Source organism: Polypterus senegalus, chromosome 4, assembly GCF_016835505.1.
Source record: "Polypterus senegalus isolate Bchr_013 chromosome 4, ASM1683550v1, whole genome shotgun sequence".
NCBI lineage: Eukaryota > Metazoa > Chordata > Cladistia > Polypteriformes > Polypteridae > Polypterus > Polypterus senegalus.
This window is the reverse complement of record NC_053157.1, coordinates 148380183-148405179: the sequence shown is the minus strand read 5'-3', so window position 1 is coordinate 148405179 and position 24997 is coordinate 148380183. Positions and strand designations below refer to the sequence as shown.

At 37.0% G+C, this 24997-nt stretch overlaps 1 protein-coding gene across 2 annotated transcripts in view; it reads right to left on the bottom strand.

Moving 5' to 3' along the window:
* The window catches only part of LOC120527714 (serine/threonine-protein phosphatase 2A 55 kDa regulatory subunit B gamma isoform), a 272015-nt gene that overhangs the window by 67148 nt on the left and 179870 nt on the right, over nt 1-24997 (bottom strand). The window lies entirely within an intron of this gene.

The window sequence follows — 24997 nt, the reverse complement described above, 5'->3', positions numbered from 1 at the left end:
GTGTAAAATTGCGGTGGGCTGGTACCCCGCCCAGGGTCTTGCGCCCTGTGTTGGCTGGGATTGGCTCCAGCAGACCCCCATGACCCTGTAGTTAGGATATAGCGGGTTGGATAATGGATGGATGGATGTGTGTAGAAAGTAAAAAAAGCTATGAAATTAATGTAAGCTGACTTACAGTAATCAATTAATAAAACATTAATATTGAATCTATTTTTTATTTAACTATTAAATCATTGTATGCCTGCAGCATGGCATAGTATTAGCACTTCTGTCTCACAGCACCAATAACCTAAAGATGATTTTATTATGTTAACTAAAGAGTCTAAAATACACAATGGGATGACCGAACCTTGAAAGTTCACCTTATGAAAAGGATTTTGGAGTCATAATGGACTCATCACTATCAGCCTCCAGACAATGTCCAGAAGCCATTAAGAAGAAATCTTAGTGTGCTGACTCTGCAGGAAAAACAGACAACTAGTTTCTTGAGTAAAACAGGAGGAGCAAACAAAAAGCAAAACAAATGAAAATAAAAATAAGCAGAAGTGACTGAAACCCAGATGAGAGGCAAAATTCACAGTCAAATAACAAGCAATAAGTCAAAGCCAAGCAAGACAAGAAAATGAATCGCATGAAAGGTCAGAAATGTAAATAAGGATTTTATCGAATAAGGCTCAGAATAAAAGACTGACCTTTTATGCCATTTGCTGATTTAGTCAAGGTCATGACACCAGAGACCACGCCCCTAGAAATGTATGGCTCTTCTAAAAGGAAAAGGCTTCAAAACATCAATTTTCAGCCTAAATCATGACAATTAGGTTATACAGGTATAGTGTCCTGGTGTGTAGAGCAGAAGTCAAAGAGGGTTATGGTCAACCTTGAAAATGCACTGACATGGCTTCATCTGATCTCCAGGTGACAAAAAAGACATAAGTGCTAGAAAAAGCCCATGGACTAGGGTGATTCCAGGACAGGGGGTAAGATATGAGGGACGATAAAAGAGTTGAGCCTTTTTAGTTAAAGAAAAAGTAGATTAAGAAGAGACATGACTGAAATGTTTAAAATTATGAAAGGAATTAGAAAAGTAGATTGAGACTGTTACCTTAAAATGAGTTCATCAAGAACACAAGGACACAGTTCTTAAGGGTAAATTTTGCACAAACATTAGAAGGTTTTTCTTTACACAGAGAATCATACACACATTGAATAAGTTACCAAGTAATGTGGTAGAGAGGAACATTTAAATCACAACTTGATGTTGTTTTGGAGGAATTAAGTGGATGAATGGCCTGTTCTCATCTATAGTGTTCAAATGTTTTAAACTGGGCCTTTGGTTGTGGGAGTCAGGGGGCCTTATGGTGGAATGGCATTCTGTTTATGGCTTTTCCCTGCCTTGCGTTACCAGAATAGTCTCTGGTGCCATACAATCTCACATTTTTAATAATCTTTTTTTTTTTTGCAAAAGAAACTTCTAGTAAATAATTTTAAGGAAGTCATTTACTGTTTTTCTTCAACCAGAGTTAAAGAATAACTCATTTAACATTGTCAATACAATGATGTTAAGATTTCAGTTAGTTACATGCAACAGGTAACATGGTTATTTCACTTACTTTGTCTTCACTTGGTATTTAATTGAATTATATTTTACTATGTACACATAAACATAAATATGACTTGACTTTGTAGTGTAGTAGTTAGCACAGCTTCAACATGGATCTAGTATCCTGCATTTGAATTCTGCACTCCGGCATGGTGGACTTTGCATGTTCTCTTCAAGTCTGTGTTCATTCTCCTCTGGGTACCTTGGTTTGTCTTCTACAAAGACATATTTATTAGCTTAAATGATAATTATAAATTGGCTCTGGATGAAGGTTGATTTGCGTATGAGCAGATCATGTGACGGTCTGTTTCCTGTCTTGTATTCAATGTTGTTGAGCTCTGGGCCCCAGAAAGCCAGAATTGGATTGAGCAAATTTCACAATGGCATGTCATTACATGTAACATTTTATAATGCTGTTTATCTGTATAAATCCACCCATTCAATTTTAACACAGATTTGGGAGAGTGTTGTGTGGATTTGTGCACAGGTAAGCAGCTGATAAGTATGCTGAGGCCACAAATTAATATTTGAGGCTAGAAAAAGTGGATTGAAACCTAAACAGATGTTAATGTATTGCACAATGAATACGTTTAAGTTGGATCACCAGCAATAACAACCAGCAAAGGGCACTATATAAGGGGCTCACACACAGACAAATCAAATACTGCAGGACAGAATTTCTTCATTAGTCCAAAAATTTAACTAGAAATTCTGTGGCACCGAATGTTTAAATTGTTTAAGCAAAGGCCAGTGCCACTTATGGTTACACTACATTCTAAACAAAGGTCTATTTTTATTTAGATTTTGCACCCTCTTATATGGAATTTGCTGTTTCTGACGACCAAAAAAAATGACTATACTGTATCTGCTTGTGAGACTGCCTGAAAAATAATTTTAAAATTAAGCAAAGATTTTAGGAAATAAACTTGGGGACAAAAAATCAGGGTTTTCTTGAGACTGTTACATATGAATTTAAATTAAATAAAATTATTTATACTGCAGTGGCACGGTGGCACAGTGGTAGCACTGCTGCATCGCAGTAAGGAGACCTGGGTTTGCTTCCCGGGTCCTCCCTGCATGGAGTTTGCATGTTCTCCCCGTGTCTGTGTGGGTTTCCTCCCACAGTCCAAAGACATGCAGGTTAGGTGCATTGGTGATCCTAAATTGTTCTTGGTGTGTGGGTGTGTGTGTGTGTGTGTGTGGGCTGGCGCCCTGCCTGGGGATTTGTTCCTGCCTTGCTGGTTGGGATTGGCTCTAGCAGACCCCTTTGACCCTGTGTTGGGATATAGCGGGTTGGGAAATAACTGACTGACTGTCTATTTATACTGCACATTTTTGAGATGAAATAGAATTAAAAAATTGACAACAAAAGGTTAGCATGAAATGTAGTCAATTTGCAAGACTGTCGGATATGAATTTTCATAATCTGACAAATTGAAGAACTGGTATTTTTGAGGAGAAACTAATTAAAATAAAACAAGGAAAACAAAGATGACAGGTAAAGGCTAAAATGACATTTAGTTTATTTGTGGAACTGCTGAAAGTACATTTTAAATTAAGTAAAGGTTAACATTTTAAAATTTAGAAGAGAAAAAAAAGGAAAAAAAAAAGCTAATGTGGAATTATGTCTATTTATGACACCTCTGGAGGTAGATATTTAGATAATTAAAATAAAATAATTCAATAGCTAATAATTAAAAAAATGAGTGAAAAGTCAAAGCATAAATTGGTACAGACAGAAAGTCTAAATCTCAAATGAAAGATTATTTCATACAATTTTGATATTAAAAGCAGAAGCTAAATATTAATGAAGCTATAATACATTTAGTTTTTAAAGGCTGCTTTTAGATTAAAGTGCTCTTGTGCCTCTCTCTCTCTCTCTCTCTCATACACAAAATCTGTTAGTTTCACTCACGTACACACATCAGGGTCCCAGAGGGCTCTCATAGCACTGATGCAGAAATAACATCTGAAAGTGTGTGCCCATCTCCACATCTGACCAGTCAGACTGGGAACTGCACCTTTGGGTTGTGCCCAAGTGCAGACAAACTTTAGCATCACAGACAACAATAAACAGACAACTATTATTTTTGTGCATTTTCTCCACTTTGTTAACGGTTACAATCAACAAAATAGAAAACAAAATCAAAGTAAAGCTTAATATCCTAAATCTAGCACTGTAATTATATGGTTTTCTTTAAGGTGGTGCACTAAATGCTTCCTTTAAAATGATGAAGGTGCAGTTAATGTGTTTTACTTTAAACAGGCAGATTTAATTGAAGAGGAAATGTTGCGATAGCCGAACCTATTAAAGCTCTTCAATATTTCCTGTCAAGAGCAGCAAGCCTCCTTGATTACCAAGTCACACATCATATAGATGAAAAATGATAATTGTTACATTCTCAACATCAGTGTAAAAAAATCTTTTTGTGAATCATTTCTAGCATTATACAGATGTGTCACGGTATGGCTTCATACTGTAAATCTAAAGCAGTGGTGCAATGGGAGAATCAATTATCAAGCAGCTTGTACTAACAAAAGTGTTTAGCACTATTTTATGTTCTCTCTGTGATATTTTTGAAAAGCTTTTTGATGTACATTCTAAGTGCATATTCAGGATTTATTCACGTGAGTTAATATTTTAAATTGCTGATGTGATGAAAATGAGAAGACAGAAAAATCATGAAGCGTCAGCAGATAAAAAAAAATAAAGGCCTCTAAAAAAAGAAAACAGAAATTTGGAGATTACTTTTGTGAGAAATTTTTCAACTAGGAATGTACCCATTCCCCTTGCAATCTAACACTGAAGGCTCAAAGACTCCCTGCAGGATACCAGTCCAGTCCAGAGCAGGATTATTCACTCACACTGGGATCAGCAAGCAAACTGCATCTTTGAGATACGCAAGGAAACTAGAATCACGAATATGGAGAGAACATGCAAAATTTACACAAATTATGTTCTCGCCATGCTTCTAAGCTTTGCTCTGAAGCAGGGAAGAAACAGCAGTGATCGCTTCATCACTGCGTTGTGCCTAATCAGAAGTCACCTTAATGTAATGGTTGTACTGTAGTAAAACTCATTAAATTAGATAAATAAATAAAACAGGGAATAAAAAATGGAAAGACGAAGAACGACATGGAATAATTATGTCACTTCAACTTCAGCTCAGGCTGTCATGTTCTAGCAGAAACCATCTGTTTGGAAAGCACCCTACAACACTCTGTTTGGAGATGTGCTTAATGAAGACTGACAAGGAAGATGCCTAGTTGTAAAAATACAAGAATTTGGATCCACATCCATTTTATACATGACACAGATGAACATGTGTTTCTGAAGGCGGTAACAGGCAATTTCGGGAAATTCAATACCAGTGTTCTGTGGCTCTCCACCATAAAAATAATCAACTGTGGTGCATCTCAGAAAGGGGACATTCTGAAGTGGCTAAAATTGCTTGAACTTCTGATTTACGCTGATAAGACACACCGCCGTGGAACACATCCAGTACCGAGGCAACATTGACATCTGGTTAATTGAGGATGTGAGCCTCTGATTTTTTTACTGGTCTCCTATTGATTTCCTTGCCACACATTATTAGCCTTTCATGGTCTGAATGTATTTTTCTTTTCATATGTCATTTCCTATCTTCTGACTTTAAAATGCAAGCTGCTTTTGTTTGCACATTTTGCACAACGTTAAAAAGGCTTTTAAATATTGTAGGTTAAAAATGTTCCTAATAATAATAGTTAAAAATAATTACTTTCAATTTTCACCTAGTGGCATGGTGGAACAGCAGTTACCTCAGTTATAGTGTAAACAGGACTTTACATTGTCAAGACTTGGTTATATTAATCATTGAAGCCTGATTTGTTTTATTGTGTGTTTAATATGGTTTTTGTTTTATGTATTAAAATATTTTATGGCTTAATAATTTACTATTGGAGCGCTGTAGTTGTAAATATGTGTAAGGACTCCGACTATGTACTTAGTGAACAGAGTTATGCAAAATTAAATTGTGCCACAAAGCTCCAGAGTCCTGGTTTATAATTATATCCACTTCAGTGTCTTCTTGGAGTTGGCATGTTAGCCCTGTGGATGTGTAGGCTTTTTCTGGGGAACTCTGGTTTCCTCCACATCTCTAGATTGACAATGTGAGAATGGATATGAGCCTGATAGTTCCTTATAATAGACAATCCCACTCTCCAGGTCAGGTTCCTGCATTGTGTCTAAAGCCTTCAGGACAGATGGCGGCCATTCAAGACCCTGTAACTAAAGTCTAGTCTTATGGTGAATGCTTTGAAGTGTAAATCACAAGGTTGCCAGTTTTGCCCTTACCAGTGACTCAGAGTATGCCCTTCATCAAGTCATCATGTGGTTCAATTGCAAAGGAATATATGAGAATTGCACTCTATCTGCTCATGATGGATTCCACCCATCCACTGTTCAATACTCAGTCATTCGGTAAATAGCTGCCAAGACCATCACAACCAGGGCCTGTCACATTACTGTGACAGCTATTACTTTTACATCCTAGCCTTATAGTCTTTTTCATAAGAGAGATGCAATACAGGTTTTTTTAAACTGCATTTAATGCTAAAGAATTTAAAGGATACGTCTTAAAAGTTTCATTGTGTTGGGAAATTAAAATTACTGTTGTCTTTATGCTGTGTATTTATATTCACTATTTATTTAAAAGAGTTTCCCACAAATAAATTTCATGCACCTGATGCTATTATACAATAGCAATAAAGAATTAATATTGCAAAATGTGCTCTGAAATGGCTTTATAAAATGGGTTGCTTGTTTAAATGTGAAAGGAAATGAAAATGGTTATAGCATGACAAAGCAAATCATTCTGAACCACATTCAGTTTCTGTACATCAAATGCATTCGACGTAAATGGGACCACCTGCTGTCTAAAGAGGACACAAAAATCAATCTATTAATAATAACTCAACCATTTGAATAGGCAACACGTTTTCTATAATGTTTCCTTTTTCTGCAAACACCTTGTCCAGCTCCCTCACTACCTAAGCTAGCAAAAGCAGTATGATTTCTTTAGGTTGTCATTCCCTTTAATCCCCAATTTTCACCTTCATATTCTACAACTGGCCTAATGACTTACTCAACAATGTATGCTACAAAAACACAAAAAACAAATAAGACAGATACTACATGCACAATAATGAAATAGTGGAGCAATAAAAATAGCTTTTTATCAGTTCTATTCTCTGGAAGGTGCTATATAAAATAATGCCTGCTCAGCTGAATACACCCAGAAAGACCACAATACAGAATAGTGATCAGCTACAGCTCTTAAGAAGATTACTGTAGCACATGCATTGGCAGAGTCAAGTAAAGTACAGCATATAGCGCAATCCTGTCTCTTATCATATTGAAATGTAAGGTGGCAAGAAAAATAAGACAAGCTAACTGTGCTGCAGAACACCTGCAAGACAAGTAACACAAGTGGAGCATATGTACTGGCATTATTAAAAATGAATGCAGTCATTAAAAATGGAACTTGAAACCATCAAACCAAAGAATTTACAAGTTTAAAGTAACTGGTGTGGTAACATCACACATGCTCAACGTAGATCGGCAATGATGTTATAGTATGCATTGATGAAAGTTCTGTGCATGGCTGCTACAGCTCTGTGTTATCATGCTGGCCTTGTAAAGTATCACAGGGAGATGGGGAAAAATGTCTAAGTAATCTTCCAGGCCAATTTCTAGGAAAATATTTGCTGAAAAAGGTCACCAGTGAATAGAGCACATTTGCTATGAAAAACCTTTGGGAAAAGTTAGGCATTCATAAAATTAGTTTCAACTAATCAACTATTATATTGCTAGGACAGTGGGGTGGGGCAGAAGTTGGATTGCTCATTTTTTACTTTACCTACATACACCATATACAGAAAACATTATGATGGGGTCAAATTTTAAAAATACAATTTTCAGAAAATGTATGTTTTAAGCCACCTTAACTAAAATCCAATTACTTTCAGAGTGATGGCTATCTATGTGTCTGTGTATTTTTGACTGCTTGTTTGCCAGGATGTGAGCCTGTGAATTTAGACTCAAAAACAAATCACTCAATTCAAATCAAAATAGCAAAATTCTAAGAATAGTAAAATGTTAGAAGCCAACTGATTATGAGCTCCACTAAATTGTGCTCTATGGAGATAATTTTATTTTGTTATACGAGTTGTCTATCAGTGTTTTACTACTGAAATTGTAGCTTTATGTAAGGAAATTAATCTGCAGGACACATACGTTTCTAAAAATATGGGTCCAAATGTCATTTAATCTACACTGTAAAAATATGACTATAGTGTTACAAAAATGTGCAATTCTACTTGTATAAGGTATCAGCTCTGGCCTAGGATTCATCAATAAATTCAGTAGGCAATATTAAGACTGTGAATGCTACTCTCCTTCTATTACCATAGACAGGGCATAAGTTCATATGGTGTATTACTGATGGCTTAGCTTAGTGCAAGACTGTCCTAAACTCAAGCGTTACAGAAGGATAAACATGTAGCCTGCACTCACACACTGGAACTATTAAACTTGAGGTCACTGTGCATTGTCCTGGTAAGGTCACAACCATGACAGCTGGGCTATAGATGTCCATGTTTTTGGTTACTGGGAGTCATTCATACTGTATCACAAAAACATTTAAGACAACTTCAGTGCCAAACCCAATAATGTACCGGAGGTTGAGTGGGACTATTCACATTCCTAGGGAAAGTGGAACTTCAGTTAAGAGCAAATAACTTCCAGTAATGTCACCCTAGACAATGTAGTTCAGATTTACATGGTTAAAATGTCAGTTTTGAACAGTTTTATTTATTTTAACACAATACAGATTTGCAGAATAAACTCTGTCCCAATGGGCCATTTTAATTACATTCAAAATTAAAAGTGTTAAAAATATCTGTGCATTAGGTTAATTGCCGCCACTAAATTGGCCCGATACGAGTGACTGCAAGTATAAGCATGAAAATGAACTGTGCAGGCTATTGCTGCCTTCCACCCAGTGTTTCCAGGATAGACACTGGCTCTCAGTGAATCAGTCAAGCAGGTTTCATTATGGACGAATGGATGGATATAGGTGCTCTGTCCCAACATACTAAAGATAAGGGCAATACAGTGGCTCTCCTGACTAGATGAAGGTAAAGTTGAGTGTCAAACATTAACACCAACATAAAACTACTATTTGCTATTTTAGGATCCACTTTCTAAAATTACTGCGGCACTGTAGCAAAGGTTTTTAGAAAGTGTCTAAATTAACTATGTCAAACACTGTGCTTTCATCTACCAGGTCATTTAGTAGACACATAATCCTTGCAATCTTACAGATTCATTGTGGAAGGAAAATTTGGAATGTGCTGCACTTGTGAATGATTTTTGGTTGGGTTATTCTCTATTATTATCATTGTTAAGTAGAATACATAAGGCATGATTGGCTAGTACACTACAAAGTATGCTATATGGAAGAAAAATATACTAGCAACCTAATATGGCATAACATTCTCAAAACTGCTCATTCTAATTTTGAGTCACAACTCTGCCACATCCTTATAATAAAATAAAAAGCATGTAAGAAGTTTATGGTGCAGATATTGTTAATATTCCTGTTATATATAACTACCTAACCATCTAGCAATTGCACTTCAATGATCATGATAGCCTGAACCCATCTCAGTGATACTGCATGACAGGCAATACCCAACTCCTGCCAGTGTGCTAGCCTGTAGCAGGGCACAGGCTGGTAAACATCAATATTTCCTCAAATTAGTCAAATCAGAGTTACCAGTAATCCTAAAATGCATGCTTCTGGGATATGGAAGAAAAACCATTGTGGGCATGGGGAATATGCAAACCACTCCCACTGACCAGGGCAGGATTTGATTTCTTTGCTTAATTTACATCTATCATTTTATCTAGCCTCCATTGCTGGGAATGTGGTAATACACTATTCTAATGATGTACTGTATGCTCATATAAGATGTACAGTATACAGTATTTTTTTAGGCACTTTGTAACTTTGTACAGTGGGATGCAAAAGTTTGGGCAACCTTGTTAATAGTCATTATTTTCCTGTATAAATCGTTGTTTGTTACAATAAAAAATGTCAGTTAAATATACCATATAGGAGACACACACAGTGATATTTGAGAAGTGAAATGAAGTTTATTGGATTTACAGAACGTGTGCAATAATTGTTCAAACAAAAAAAAGAAAATGCCATTAACAGACACTTAGACTTGAACCCAGCATATGCAGGCTAAAAAAGAAGAATATCCAAATAACAAAAAGACTTTATGACCAACACCTTCTGACCAATCAGCTATATATTGCCTTTGATTCCTGTATGTCTAGCCGTTTTCATCTGATGATAACACCTGGCAAGTTGTCGAGCGGTTAGGAATAAAAAAAAATATCTTTAGACACATGACTCATTTTCTCCCTTTTTGGATCTCTAGCTATAAATATGCAAAGTGTATCACAGACCTTTCCGTTCCATAATATTCTCCATTGTGTTATTTTTTGTTGTTGTGCACTTGCATTTTTAATATTTTGTCATTATTTTAGCCCTGTGCCCAGAAGGACATATTTAGCCCTGAAACATGTTGGCAAGACACTCTGTATATTGTTTGTTTTCCTTGACTGTATAACCCCGGGGTCGTCTTCTCCTCCTTTGAACATTTGTATCCAACCAACCATTCTCCAACCCACTGAATCCAAACACAGAATCACGGGGGTCTGCTGGAGCCAATCCCAGCCAACACAGGGCACAAGGCAGGAACCAATCCCAGGCAGGGTGCCAACCCACCGCAGGACACACCCACACCCACACACCAAGCACACACTAGGGCCAATTTAGAATCGCCAATCCACCTAACCTGCATGTCTTTGGACTGTGGGAGGAAACCGGAGTGCAGACACGGGGAGAACATGCAAATGAAGCAAACCCGGGTCTCCTAACTGCGAGGCAGCAGCGCTACCACTGCGCCACCATGCTGCCCTACATTTGTATCAATTTAGTTTCAATTAATGAAAACAAAATAATAGACAGCCCTGCGGTGGGCTGGTGCCCTGCCCAGGGTTCGTTTCCTGCCTTGTGCCCTGTGTTGGCTCCAGCAGACCCCCGTGACCCTGTAGTTAGGATATAGCGGGTTGAATAATGGGTGGATGGATGGAAGATAATGGAAAACTTGTTTAGTATTCATTTGTAGCTGGCTATTATGCTTATTACAAGCTACTTATTCATAACTTTTAGCATTTATTTCAGAAGTATATGAATGCTCTTTCTATTTGTATTGCTCTTTTTTTGTGAGCATAGGTGTATTTAAGGCTCGGTGAGTAATGGGTACCACAGCTGCCTATATAGATTTCACATGACCCCTCTGAAAACAAAATGCTAAAGGAAAAAAAATGTAGGAAGTGCAATGGTTGCTTCCCAGCTCCAGGACACTGTGTTTATTGAAATCCTGAGCAGACTTTGCACGTTTTCTCTGTGAATGTCTGGGTTTTTCTCTGGGTGTACCAGTTTACTGTCTTTAATGGTGTTAACTGGTTGACTCAGTAGTGACCCTGCTTGGATGAGGATGCTGGTGATTAAAGCTTAAGAGCTGGTTTCTGCCCGAATCCCTGTGGTGCACAGATAAGCCTGAAGTGCAATATTGATGGAAGTAAATTAGACGACTGAGTGAGCCAAAGACACATTAGGGGGTCACAAAACTATTCTCAAGGTGTACATTTTTTAATATTACATTAGACCTACACTGAGGAGATTACAACTATTATGTGTAAAGAAATTCTTGAAATTATAGTCATGCACCCTTTTGTTTGTAAAAGAGACAAAGTGATGACATCATTCTGCTTTTCAAAACTAAAAGGACTTTCATGACTAACCATATTGCATTGGCGGTAGTTCCTGAAACAGAATGCCTATAACAGTGGAAAAACAGGACTTCCAGATTAAACACCCAGCAAGCAGCACAAAATAGCACATTATTTTAATCAGTAACTCTTTAATGAATGCCAAAAAAAACTGCAACTCTGTAGTTTCTTCCTCTGAATATGACACAATAGCTTCAGCCTCAAAGACAAACTCGATGACGGAAAGCAGTCATGTAAACATCTGGATCATTTCCTGCTAGGATAAGCTTCATTGAACTAAAATGTTATTAAAACAGACGCAATGCTGTCATTCACCCAAAAGCCATCAACTCCCAATGCAGCATAAATCAAAGGTCAGAAAATGCTTTTTCTCTGAAGCACTCAGCTTCTTCTGATCAATACAAATGGCCTCATTATACATTAATCAAAAATAAATCAGGGAGGATGTGCTCTCCTGCAGTTACTTTCTTGAGTTTGTTCCATTGCCATATGATGGTTTCCAGTAGCACTTGTTCTTCTCTTCCAAAAATACCAGTGTTAAATGGGGTGAAATATTGTACAACACCACATTGGGCAGACTCGCTAGATGTGGCAAGAATTTCCAACAGATGCCTTTAATCAGTTGCAGATCCCTTATGAAAATAGATAAATAAAAGTCTGGAATTCAAATCAAAGAGACAAAGTCAAAAAAATAATGCGTTCCAATCAGTGCTTAATCAGCACCTCTGAGACCCTGCTTTGTGATTTACAATGACACTTTGAGAGGCAGGTCAACCACAGACACGCGAGGTAGAATTTATAATTGGATTGATGCATTATGTAAGAAAATCTAATTTGAATGAGTGAAAAATTCTGCATGTTTGGAAAAGAACAAATTATTAAAGGACTAGAGATTATTTGCTATTTAATTTCAAAGTAAATATCAATCATATAAAGGGAAAATAAATTGTTTGGTAATGCAGCTTATATATCTGTTCCATGTACACGATGTCATGTAGAACATTCAGTGTCACAGGCCATCCCAGCAATGTCAGGCATGCATTCAGAGCTATCCTTGGACAGGGTGCTACCTGAATACAGGGCACAGTCAAGAACCCATTCACATTCACACTTGGTGAATTTAAACAATTCCTAACATATGCACATTGGAAGAACATTTAAAGATGTAACTGGGTCAGGACCAGAATCTATGATTTTAGAGAGGCACCAGTGCTACTCTAATTATATGGCACATACTGTATAATGCAATTGAGGGCTAACTCTCCAGCAAAAGTACCAAAAACAAAAATACAACATTTTATTGTTCAAATTTAACACAACAGATGAAAAAATAATTGAAAAAATGCAGAGCATCACCAGAAATTAAATGAAATGAATAAACCTCAGGAATGGGTTTCAAACCATCTCTACCTTCTCTGGTTGAATCTCTGACCAACCATCCAAAATATACCGAACAAGCCCCTAAAACAAGAAACTAACTTTCCACTTCCCTCTAACTGAGCCACTTCTGGCCACACTACTTCCCTATTAGAAAGAGCTTTGCCCACCTCTCTCCTGCAACTCTAAGCTCATAGACATTCTAGTCAAGGGCAGCTTTATTACCCAATTGAGGGACCTTCTGGAACAATTCCCAAAACAACTTTTTGGTTTAGAAATGCCTCTGTAAAGTCCTAGGTCCTATCCCATGGACCATACCCTTGCTTCCTAAGCCAAACATTCCATTTAAAGAGTCAGGTACCTGCAACGACTCTGGTTCTCCTATTTGTATTTCCAGGTCAGGTAAACGTACACTGGTTGCCACCCAATCTGTAATTCTCTCCCACAAAACCACATGAAGCATGGAAGACCTCTAATGGCTGCCTACTTTCACCCTAAGTACCAAGCATTACCCGAAAACTCCTGTGCCATGTATAAAACTATACAGGCTGCTTAGCCCTCCCATACATCATTTTCTATCTTGTTATTAGAATATGACAGACCTCTAGTAGTTGATGGCCCACAACAAAATCGTTGTGGGTTCCCCAGATTTCAACATGAAGCACAATAGGTCCATACCCTGCCTCTTTTACAGTTGGCAAAACTTTCTAGTTATATTCACTTTTCAAATCTGCTTAGTCCCAATCAAAGCATAGTGAGTAAGCCAGAACCATTCTACATTCCATCACAGGAAACATTCATACACACTGCTATACTCGTGCTAGACCAATATTGTGTCAACAATGCTGAAAGAAGCCATCAGAAGGCAAATCCACAAGGAACAAATGTAAAGCTTCCATTTAACCTAAAACTAGTCCTTGTGATGTGGAAAGAAAATAAGAGAAATAAGAAAAGTCAAATGTTAATACGTTTGAGAAAGAGCAGATTCCACAGAGACTGTGGGCGGGCTGGAAGTCAAACCCAGAAAGGTGGACCTGTGCTAACCACTGCACTGATTAGCCTCACTATGAACAGCCCTACCCAGCAGGTCCTTTCTCTAAATGAAACCACCTATACTCTTAATGGGGTTGGGGTTAAGCCTAGAGCTGACCAATAACAAATAATGTTCTTTCCTAACACTCCCACTTGTAGATTTCGGCTATTTAAAAACTAAAGGCTCTATAAGAAAAAAATGACACATATTGAGAACAAAAGCTTCCTGTAGTTTGCCTGACCTCCATCGTGAGCAGAAGGGTCACAAATGACTGGTGAGCTTTCAAAGTGCTCAATTATACTGCACTGAGAGAAAAAGAAGAAAACCTTTTCACTGCATGTCTTACAAATAACTATACTAGAATCTCTATATATAACATTCCTAATGTAAGGAAAATGACTCATGTATTGATTTTTTGATTCATATTGTCAGGCACATGACTCTCTTTATAAGGAGCTGCAGTTATATTTAGTTTAAATGCTAAAGCACTTTCCCAGCTGATATCTTGAAAAAATTCAGCACTTTGAATTTTTTGTTGGATTTTCTTGTTTGCTGACAGAAGACTTTTTTTAGACTGCTTTTATAGTTTGCCACCAGATTGCTTTACGTTTGTAATCAGTGAGGTTTTTATCACAGAAGTGGCTCTAATAATAAATAAAATTATAATTATATTAATTATAATCAATTTATTTATATAATATAATGAATTAATTATATTAAAATATATCTGTACCATATCTGTTTATGGGTCTCAGAAGGTGGCAGTGACGCATCTGCAGACTAAAGAATCCTTCGGTGTTCCAATATCTCATCTAGTTATCATTTAAAATCTGTCAAAGTCCTTTTCATTTACCCGACGATGTGATACCCATATTGCTAGGAGTGAATTTGGATTCCATCTTCAGTTTTGCTGTAATTTCCAGTACCATGGAATTCCTTGTTTAATGCAGTGTTTAATCTAGCATGCTAATGGAGGTCCATCTCATCTATTCTGGGTGGAGAAGAAATACTTTAGGTGAACTTTTCAAAACCCACAAGAACACAACAATTCTTGTTAAAAGGTGTAAGACACAATTTGTGCTCACCAGTAGAAAGAAATACATTTTGTACAGAGAATCTGGAGTGAACTGCCCAGTCATATTCTTGTAGCAGCCTTCTTCCACAGGGCTATGTGAAACTGCAAACTATCAGGCATACGTGAAGGACCAAGAATTAATGAGACATGTTCCTTCCCCAGGTACAACTGCATACAAATCACACCTTGCTAGTCTGGATTCACCTACTAACATACCCTGCATGCCTCGGTAGTACCCAGAAATGAGGAAAATGGATAGTGAAAAAGAAATAGGTTGGAAATTATAATTTTACCAGAGAAATAAGGGAAGAGTGCTAACCACTTTGACACCATGCTGCTTGTTTCTACATCAGGTAACAAGTAATTAATGAACATAGCTAGTGTTTACAAGACAATGATCACGGTGTATTTGTAAACTTTTGTAAACCGGTTATGAGTAGTACCAGTTCAATACTTCCAAATATGATAAAGCATACTGGTAGTACAGGCACAAAGTGCTTATTTAATAGCTAATTTATTGTCCATGTATTTGCGTGGATTTACTGAAACAATCCAAAGATGTGACATTAGTTGTACTAGATTAACTAAACTACTATGTAATTATTTCTAATTATTTACAGAGAGAAAAACTCATGTAGTTTACCAAGTAAAGTTTTTGTACAGCTAGTGGTAACAGCTTCAGCGTTTTTTCTTTAACAGTTTTATTGGTGGGGCAGCACGGTGGCACAATAGTTAGGGTCCTCTTTGAATTCCACACTTGGTCACTGGCTGCATGATGTTTACATGTTCTTCTTGTGACTGCAAGGATCGTTCCCTCTCAAAGTTAAATGTGTTAGGGTGATTGTTGATTCCAAATTTTCCCTGTCTGAGTGTGAATATGAATATGTGGGTTATCCCTGCAATGGACTGGCACATGGTCCAGATTTCAACTTTGAGCCCAGTACATCTGGGATAGCTACTAGCCCCCCATGACCTTAAATTTGATTAACATGGTTGGAGAATGTTATATTGTTACTTTACTGGTAGTACAAACTGAACCTTGTACGATGAAGATGTCTCTTTCTGATCAATGAGGCTGGCCCATATCACGCTTGTCTGTAAATAGAAGAAAACCTTCACAAGCTCAAAAATGTACAAAAGAAAAAAAAATCTACATTTTTCAAAACTCAGAAACAGTCTAGCTGGAATTTTCCTATTAAATTCTCCAGATTGGAAAGAAAACAGACAACTGAAGCTGTCACCTGGAGGCTGAATATTATTGCTGCATATAGATGTGATTTCCATTGGGAGTATTGGTGGCCTGGTAATAAGTCAAGATACTTCTCGTCTCTTTACAAACCATTAAGATATTCAAATGCTCCCAACACTATAACCTCTCCATTTTGGATTCTATTTATCATTGTGTTCCAATTCACTCTAACAAGACAGATAATCATTTAGGGAAGAGGGTGCATGGGATTATTGAGGACATATGGCATATCTTATAGTAGGTAAAAATTTAACTTCCATAAATCACTGTAACAAATGTAAATTACACATCTGAATCTAATTTTTAGCACAAAAATGTACTTTACATACTTTTAGCTGTTTCTCATTTACACTTTACCACAATGGAATATACATACAGTTATACTACCTGACAGTCAATGCAATTTCCAGCATTTTAAATTGAGGAGATCAGGCTCAGTGCTCCATTTTATTATTGTTTTCCTGAAGATTACAATGGTAATATATATCATCAACAAGGCTCAAATGTTTGCAATCCATCTTACCTAAAAAAAGTACAATGGGGAGCTGGAGCTATCTAGAACACCAATATGCACATAACTGCACATAAAAACTGTAAAATATAGAAAATGTATAAAATATATAAAACGTTTATTGCCTACAACATTCTGTTCTCGCTATTCATTATTGGCAATTCCCATGTGTTGATTAACAGTGGAACTTTTCAACTTTGTATCATAAAACTCTTTATAAAAATGCATTAAATTAATCTTAAGTCCAAGAATGGATCATTTCCCAGTCACAACCTTTGTCCAGGCTTTCCAGCTATTAGGATCACTGTATGGGCAAGTTAGCAGAGCTGCTCAATGATTTAATTGTCTAAATTTAATCTCATGTTAAAAGTAAAAAACCATGAGACAAAATTTTTCAGCTGTTAATCCTGTATAAGCATGCATAAACAGGTATGTAAGATAGGCAGGTGAATGGTGTAGTAGGAAAGACAATGGTATGAAGTACCAAGAAATGAATGGAATTAAGAATTACAAAGTGGACGCAGAAGGTGACCATCTGAGACAAAAATGGATAAGGTTAAGGGAAATAAGACAGGCCAAAATCAATTGTTATGACTGGGTTTCTGTTTATACTTCTTAAGTGTTTATTTCAACCAATTGGTATGATCTTACACTTGTTCTGTTAGTGTGTAGCTTTAGAATTATTAAAAAATGCATGCTTATATTAAAAGCTCTCATTTACTTGTTAGCATAAAGGCTGTTGGCATTTTACTTGCAAGCAGCCTGTCTCTCTTTCTTGCCACCAAGTTTAAAACTTCAGGCTAAGGACACTGTGTACTTTGAGAGAGCTGAACAGGCCATTGTTCTAAGAAATGCAGCTGCTGAGTTTTTAACCTTGAAAAAGAGCTAAATAGCCAATTAGTTTAGAAAATATACATATGGAAAATCTAAATATTTATATGAATACTTTGCATATATTAAAGCTTTCTAGTAAGGTTAAAGCAAGATATGTTATAATTAGTTTGCTCTTACATTATATAAGAATTAATAAATTTAAAAGCTTGTGTCTATTTTATTTCTTCCTTAAAAAGCGAGAAAGCTGCCTGTGCTTATCAGATCAAGGACACTCACTTTCACTTGCTGTGGCCAGTCCTCTGCCTGCCTGCTTGGACACTAGCATGAGGTGATGACAAGCGAAGGAAAGTTTGTTCTATAAGAAAAAACTTAGTGCCATTGTCTTAAGAAATGCAGCTGTCTAAATCTTTAGCCTTGAGGGATGTTTGTGTAACAAAAAACTATTGAAGTAAGTTGCTCAGTATCTTATGTAAGGTTTCTCCTGATTCGTACTTAATGGTGGGTATCAATTGATAAACAGGTCTCAGGATAAGAAGTAATGTTGGCAAGTGTCAATGAATGAGAAAAGGCCAGGTAATGGGAATAAGGACTTGGACATTGGGTAAAGGTTGGAAAAGGTTGGTTGGTAAAGGTTGGAAGAACCAGAAGGAACAGAGTATTTTGCATAAACAATAAAAATTGTAATAAAAATAAGCTTTTGCTAAACTGCTGGCACTCACTTCATTGAACTTGGTCAGTTTTCTGCTTTTTGCAATAAAGTCTTATTCTGATTGCTTATCCTGAGGCTCTGCAAGTCTTTTTTCTGAAGACGGTCTTCCTCACAATCCTCGATGGGTAAATACAGAGTTTGAAATTAAATGGTATTTAGAGAAGTGTGCAAGATAAGCGACACAGGCAAGGTCCATTCCACATTCAATTTTACATTTGCAAAAAAAATATCTGTTTGGATGAAACATAAGCAGTAAAAGATGTAAATCATATGTATTGTTGTATATGCATTGTTTAATGCCTGATTTATATGTTTATTTGTTTTTAAGGTTATCTTTAATGATGTTTTTTTTACTTTTTCTAAAAGTAATGTTTATTTACTATTTTCTCAGTTCTAAGAATGCTCTGTACTGTGGGAGCACTGCATTCTAAACCCTGTATTGCAACACTTCTGTGTTAATTTTGTTGGTAAAAATTATGGCAAAAAATACTTGTCAATAACATTTTTTCTGTGGCAAAAACAAAACAAAAAATAAATAAAAATGCACCTTTAATGACAAAAACTAAGATGAATGTTTTTAAAATCATTGATGACGAAAAATAAACAAAATAAAAATGTTACAAATGGGCAACTGGACAATAAGCGATGTGAAGCTCTTTGCACATCTCTATTACACATGACTCGGTTAACCAACAAATAACGAACATGAATGCAATGGTGCAATTATAAAAACTTGTATGTGTACACTCAACTAAAGGATTATTAGGAACACCTGTTCAATTTCTCATTAATGCAATTATCTAATCAACCAATCACATGGCAGTTGCTTCAAAGCATTTAGGGTGTGGTCCTGGTCAAGACAATCTCCTGAACTCCAAACTGAATGTCAGAATGGGAAAGAAAGGTGATTTAAGCAATTTTGAGCGTGGCATGGTTGTTGGTGCCAGACGGGCCGGTCTGAGTATTTCACAATTTGCTCAGTTACTGGGATTTTCACGCACAACCATTTTTAGGGTTTACAAAGAATGGTGTGAAAGGGGAAAAACATCCAGAATGCATCGTTTAAATGCCACGGGCTACCTGAGCATTGTTTCTGACCATGTCCATCCCTTCATGACCACCATGTACCCATCCTCTGATGGCTACTTCCAGCAGGATAATACACCATGTCACAAAGCTCGAATCATTTCAAATTGGTTCCTTGAACATGACAATGAGTTCACTGTACTAAAATGGCCCCTACAGTCACCAGATCTCAACCCAATAGAGCATCTTTGGGATGTGGTGGAACGGGAGCATCGTGCCCTGGATGTGCATCCCACAAATCTCCATCAACTGCAAGATGCTATCCTATCAATATGGGCCAACATTTCTAAAGAATGCTTTCCGCACCTTGTTGAATCAATGTCACGTAGAATTAAGGCAGTTCTGAAGGCAAAAGGGGGTCAAACACCGTATTAGTATGGTGTTCCTAATAATCCTTTAGGTGAGTGTATAGTGGCTATTTAAAATAAATAGATAAATAAATAATTGGCTGGCTTAATCATTAAGGGTGAGCCTGCTCATGCAGCTGCAGGAGGTTGGTGAGGTAATTGGGGCGCGAACCACCTACATGTGAGGGTGCAATTTGTCTCAGTTGCTTCATCGGCTTCCTGCAGTGTGCGACTGAGATGTTGCACCAACAGAGGCATATAAGGATGAGCCAGCACAAGAAAAGGAAGGGGATAAAATAGAAGAAAGGAAAAAAGAAAGGAGAAAGAAAACCAAAGAAAAAATGACAGAGAAGGACAGGAGTGCAAGAGATCCAGTGCGATGGAAAGGAAGCAAGCAGACCGGAATGGAGCTTCAGGACAGGAGTGTGTGGCCAACGTTCAAGAGGGGGCTGAAGGTTTCCCTGCTAAGCAGACACAGAGCAGGAGCAACTATAATACACCGCAGGACTCTCCACGAAAGTCCAGGAAAGGTACCAGGAAACAAAGGGGTGGAGGCTCAGTGGTGTCCTGTAGATTGCCATAGGATGGACGGCAGGGACACAAGCAGGACTGAAGGGTGTCTGTGCCTGTTGGTTGACATCTCTCTGGGATGCAAGATCTGAACAGAATAAGCCAGACAGAAGTCAGTTTTATAGGGAAGCACTGGGGAGTGTGAGGAGACTCCTGCATGATTGTAACCTTGTTTTAATGGATTTTTAACCTCCATGATTCACTTTTTTATGCATTATTTATTTATTGAAAATTTACACTACACTTTTGGACACTACTTGTTTTGATGCTTTGTGTGAGTGTCCTCATCCACTGGCTCATCCCTTGGTAACACTATCATCATCAGTTGTAGTGGATTTAAGAAACTCCCGGGATGCAACCAGTAGCATGGGGCTGACCCACACCATCACTATATGCATACTTGTAATTGAATAACACTAGTTTGGGTGCCATCAAGAAATCATCAGGTCAGCCAGAATCGCGCTCTACTCCACTCTGCTAAAAAAGCCAACACACAGACACACACACACGATTTTGTTATTACCAGTTTTATCCCTTTATGAGTTATATAGGAAACAAATTAGTGCAGCTTTAGTACAATCAGATGTGCTGAGCCTCAGATGTGACTTGCAACTGTTTAGCATGTAGTGTCAAGCTTTTGTTACAGCAGATGAAATGACAGGAGGTTGATCGCTTTTAATACAGTGTCCTACACAGCCCTGATAAAGGAATGGAAGCTTCACATTCATTCTTTGATTGTAATGAGCACATCTACATGTGTGTGTCTGCACATCCATCCATTTTGCAACTGGTGGATAAAGTTCAGGGTTGTGGGCACAGTGGCAATGAAGATAACAGCTGTAGCAATTAAAAATCAAGGCACGTTTTAAACGAAGAGGCTATTTGGCTTGTCCACATCATCAATGAAATGAGCTGCTCCATTTGTTAACACAAACATAAAATGTATTTAGGATTTCAGTGCCTGAAGTGCATCTCCCAATTAATATGATATGTACATATACAGTACAACAAAACAGCATTGCTTCATTGCTGAATACAAATCTGCAAACATTCAATTTATGTAATTTGTTTGTTTTTTGTGGGCAAACTAATGTTTGTGAGCATAACCTCTAAAATGTGAAGAATGCAGTAAAAACACTTAAGTGTTGTATTAGAATTGTACGTTAGTGAATGTAATGCAGTCTCTCAGGTACAATTAATTGACTTAAGGTAACTTTTGTAATTCTGGATTTACACAGGCTAAGCAATAACAAACTCTGAACATTCAAAGAGTTCTGAAATATTGGATTAATGTAAAAAAATGGAATCTTCCATTAAATGCTAATCTTTCGTGAGTATTTTTAACAAGCTAATGATGTAAATATAAATCTTACAATAGCAAATGTTGCAACCATAAAAGAGCGATTCTCTGACAAACCAGATTTTGAAATTATTTTGTTACAAAAATAGCTTTTAAGGGTTTGTTTAAATGTAAGTATCTTTAATCAGTTCAGAATTAACTAATTCAATAGTACCGATATAATAAAATTGCTAGTGTTTTTGAACTTTTGGTTGATTAAAAAGATAACATTTAAAAGAAAACTTTTATGTTGGAAAAACATATAACGCAATACTTACAGAAATGAAGTCTAAGAAATGCGAGAGACTTCAAATGATCGACAAGGAAATGTGCGTCTGTCTTTCGAAAATTGATCCTCGCATCAATCTCATATGTGCTGAAAAACGATCTCAGCGTTCACATTAATTAAATTTAAGATTTATCCTTTGATTCCTTTATTAATAAAATGTCTTTCAAACTTGTAAAATTAACTGTTTTTATTGGCGATTGTCCATAGATTGTGTCGTCACGACTTTATTTATGGGTAGTCCCTCACGTGCGCCGCGAAAGAAAATTTTTGGACTTAGTGCGCTGCAACTCGAAAAAGGTTGCCTTTCACTGCTTTAAAGGGACGCAAGGTCATCACAGAACAATCCTTACATTTTTCTCACAACTGACAGACTTCCACCTTGTCCTGGTCTGTCTCCTGCTGTGTGTCCCAGTGGTGCTGACATCAGCTCGAGCACTCTGTGGCACTGCATTGGTTCAAGTAAGTTTGATATAAGATGATTTATGTACATCAAAGTGGACACTGAACTTCCACTGGTTGGTGTAGCAGCCTTCATTTTTGTCTACAGTATTTCAAATGTTTTTTCAGCAAATAAACAAAACAGGATGTAATTATTGTACATTAGTTATATTAATGAGAATGACAGCCATGATAATCAAGCTCAGGATTAGAGATATCCAGCAGCATGCTACTAAAAGTGTTCACAGTCTCACAATGGGCTCAAACTGAACACATATGCACATAGAACATTTGATATCCATGCCATAATTCCATTAATTTCCAGACACATTTAGTCCAACTTTACACAGCAATTGACATAAGATAGGGTTGACAGTATACTGAAGGACACTCTCACTTGTAGCAGGCCATTTTAAAGCTGCTAAAAAATTTGAAACAAGGGAGGATAATTGAAGTACCAGAGCACAGTTGAAAAAATATGAGAATATGAAAACTCTACACAGACAGCAACCAGGCTGTCCTCTTTAGCTGTATGTTTGGAGTGCTGACCACTGTGCCAAAGTCTCTCTGGACAATGCAGATGCATCATACAAAGTATACGTAAAATTCATTACTTGGTTAATTTTCCAAACCTATGGAAGCTCTGGAAAAGCAGTATTAGAAGCAAGGCAAGGACCTGCGACTGGCAAATCCTTTAGTGGCAAATTACCTATGCATAAGTCAAATAAAAAGCTTCAAAGTGTGCAGAATTTTAAATCAGACAGAAGCAAACAAAAACACCAAAATGAATTGATTACAATCTTGCACAATCATTCAAAAAATTAATTTTAGTTTATGCAAGACCTGCAAAATACTGAATATGTCATCATCTACTATAATCTACAGTCGTTATGACTGTAACAACAAATGGAGACTATCTGCTTCTTTGATCAGAGGACTGGTTCCTAAATAAATAGGAAGAGGACCTTGGGAATGGAAGCCAGGCTGGAAGACAGAGGTCAAAATGATTGCATTGCTTTGTTTTGTTGGCATTCAGTCACAATGTCAGATGAATGAAAATAATTTGAGAAACTGAAAAGTAACAAAAGAATAGCCTGCTGTCAGCAGGAAAGCTATCTGCATGTGAAGCTTATATTTAATTGAAACCTGATAAAATAATTGGGCTGAAAATGTAAAAGTTTCTGCCAGATGAAAAAGACGGATAAAGTGTGCTACCTAAGCACAACACCAACCTGATATTATAAGCTTGATTGACATATAGTAGAACAGATCCTTGGGGTCTTATTGTTATATATAAAAATGGTATAAATTAGTGCTAGTACATTATATCAAAGATCTGAAAACAGCATTGTGGGTAGATCTGCAGTTTCACATCACAGCCCAGTCACTATTTGCATGTAGTTTGAACATTTTTACATTGTTTGTGTAATTGTCAGGCAATCTCCCATATTCCAAAGAGGTTAACTGGAAAATGTGGACTCGTCTGGTTTGGGTGCATCTTATATAAATCCATATTTTGCTCCTGCCTTGTGTCTGATGTTGCAAGAATAGCCCTACGCCCTCTGTGACACAAATGATGTGGGTTTACCACAGCACAAGAACCTGATAGAGAGTAAATAAACATGTTACTTTATATTGTGACAAGCCAGCTGCTTAGATAGCTGGTATGAGAGACTTGCAAGTTATAAAATGGCTTGCTAGTTAAGAAAGTTTATACAATGCATGCAAATGGTGAATTGTTTTGGAAGGGGCTGCTTGACTAATTTGGATAATAGTACCTCTTGAAATATCCTTCAATTATCCATAACACAGTTATAAATTAGTTCACAAGTGGCCTACAAATAGGCTGTACTGCTCTGTACCATTGCCACTAGCTGCAAACAACACCTTACTGCACAAAGGTTCTCCTGCATTCCTGTTTACATAATTAAAAAAAAGCAGCTGGAAACCAATGAATACTTATACCTATGAAAATGCAATTGTAAACAGAATGCAACAATTTTAAATGCCACTGGAAATGCTTTATTTAAAACTCTACCATTCCAAACCAGTACAGATTACTACAATCAAACAGGACTCAATTTTTTGTTAGCTACATTTCAATTAAATCGCCTGTTCAATAATTGCAATATCAGACACATTTTTTCTGAGATGTATCACTGTGCTCATTTTTTCACAGATGCACAGAAATATAGTAAGCCTTGTGAATAATTTTCCACATTTTCAATTAAATCATTGCCATAAATTATAGCACAATGCCCTATGGTTATACTACCCATAGATTGAAAAAAAGAGGTCCTAATCTTTATAGTGTAAATGAATCCCCCTAAGATACATAATAAAGAGGCATTTTAAGCAGTTCTTCAAATAACACAGTTCATATTATCATATCATGGGTGTGCGGTGTCTCAGCACATAAATTAATCCCTTAAGGTTGCAAGAAATGGCTGCCTTGCTGTTCATGAGATGATGTGGCCTGTGCCTGGTTTTGAATAGGGTGCTTAGTGCGAGGCTGAACTGAGCCTTTAATGACAGTGGCGTTACCATGACAGCGCTAACTGTGGGCTCTAGGCTTCCATACACTCCGCTGTACCTGTCAAAGATTAAAGAAGAGAAGACTTCATCTCAAA